Source organism: Otolemur garnettii, unplaced genomic scaffold, assembly GCF_000181295.1.
Source record: "Otolemur garnettii isolate 467f Iridium unplaced genomic scaffold, OtoGar3 scaffold00138, whole genome shotgun sequence".
In the NCBI taxonomy this organism is placed as follows: domain Eukaryota; kingdom Metazoa; phylum Chordata; class Mammalia; order Primates; family Galagidae; genus Otolemur; species Otolemur garnettii.
Genome location: NW_003852533.1, coordinates 1,413,765 through 1,415,589, shown reverse-complemented (window position 1 = coordinate 1,415,589; position 1,825 = coordinate 1,413,765). Strand labels below are relative to the sequence as shown.

Genomic DNA, 1,825 nt, shown 5'->3' with positions numbered 1-1,825 from the left:
ATGGAAGCTAATCCAGTCAATTCTGGGTATTAAAAATAAGCATGGGATGAATTTATAATTAATCTTCTCACAGAAAAAAATTGCATTATGATGCACAACTTCATTTAAGACTTGACCTCAGGTTTAGAAAAAGAATAGTAAAAAGCAACTTATGTTATCAGTTCCCAATAAAGGCTGCATGATATAATGAAAAGCATGAAGTTCTTTTTAAGTATGAATCTGGCTTCCAGCCTTAAGATCATGAACAATTTTTCAGCCTTTCTGAATCACTTCTTTTTGTGTAACATGGTGGCGACTATCCTCATAGGAATATGAGGAATGAGGTGACACTTTAGTATATTGTGCACACACTTGGCATTCACTAAATGTGAGTTCCCTTAACAAATGTCAAGCCTCATTATTATTCATTTGGAGACAGAGTCTCACTCTGTCATCCTCGTAGAGTGCTGTGGGGTCATCATAGCTCACTTCAACCTCAAACTCCTAGGATTAAGCAATCCTCCTATCTCAGCCTCCCAAGTAGCTGGGACTACAGCTGACTACCACAACACCCAGCTAGTTTTTCTATTTTTAGTAGAGAATCTTTTTTTTTTTCTAAGATAGAGTCTCACACTTTGTCACCTTTGGTAGAGTGCCATGGCAACACAGCTCACAGTAATCTCAAACTCTTGGGCTCAAGTGATTATCTTGCCTCAGCCTCCCAAGTAGCTGGGACTATAGGTGCCCGCCACAATGCCCGGCTATTTTTAGAGAGGAGGGCTCACTTGGTTCAGGCTGGTCTCAAACTTGTGAGCTCAGGCAATCCACCCACCTTAGCTCCCAGAGTGCTGGGATTATAGGCATGAGCCTGTAATGGGAAGGCTCATTCACCTTGAAATGAGCCACTGCACTTAGCCTAGTAGAGAGTCTTGATCTTGCTTAGGCTGGTTTCAAACTCCTGAGCTCAAAGGATCCTCCTGCCTCAGCCTCCCAGAGTGCTGGGATTACAGGTGTCAGCCATTCATGGTGTCCAGCCTCATTATTTCTTTAATAGACTAACTGTAGGCAGAACGGGGACTGAAGACCCCATTCTTGGCAAGGGGAAACACCCCCCAAAAAGGGGGAAACAGAGAAATAAGCTGAGGAAGGCAGAATAAAAACAGTTTAGCTAGTTTACTTTTAAACCAGCTGCTAAATTTCTTATCTGAGAAGTTCCTGCTTTTCCTAGAAGCTGGTCTGTGGGGGACACAGCTTGCAAACACCCCGGTGCATCAGTGAACGCTCTACAGAAATCATGGCTGCAGAGGAAGCTATAAGGCCTGGAGATAAACTAAGCAGGCCATTTCCTGCCCAGTCAACAGTCAGAGCAAATACCCATTGTGGGATTTGTATGTGGCCAGGGCAGAGATCAAGGGAGCAGCCTGAGCCCTGAAATGCCGGTAGGAGGTCTTGTGTACCCCCTTACTACAGAGGAAGATGCCTCTGGGTGGAGATCAGAGACGTCTTCTGTTCCACTGATTCCTCCGAGGAGACTGACACCTGGCGTCTGCTCCACACTGAATGGGTGAGGATCAGCTTCTGCAGGAATCGTGTGTGTGGCCACAGACAGGAGGCTGCCCCCACACAAGGCTCAGGTTTCACATTTCTCAAGGCTGCCCAGACTCTTCACGTTAATGATTAGAGACAGAATAAGAGCTGACACGCTTACTCAGAGAAACTGCTGATGTTTATGGTCCCTTCCTCAGCTTACCCTCTGGGCTAAAAGAGATAATAGCTTTCAATAAAAACTGAGTGGAACAAACACTCGGGGCCATTCGCTGTGAACCCCAGAGCCAGTGATGGTCCC

The 1,825-nt window shown here is 45.5% G+C and overlaps 1 protein-coding gene across 1 annotated transcript in view; it reads right to left on the bottom strand.

Moving 5' to 3' along the window:
* Positions 1-1,825, bottom strand: part of MON2 (MON2 homolog, regulator of endosome-to-Golgi trafficking) — a 111,401-nt gene that overhangs the window by 13,154 nt on the left and 96,422 nt on the right. The window lies entirely within an intron of this gene.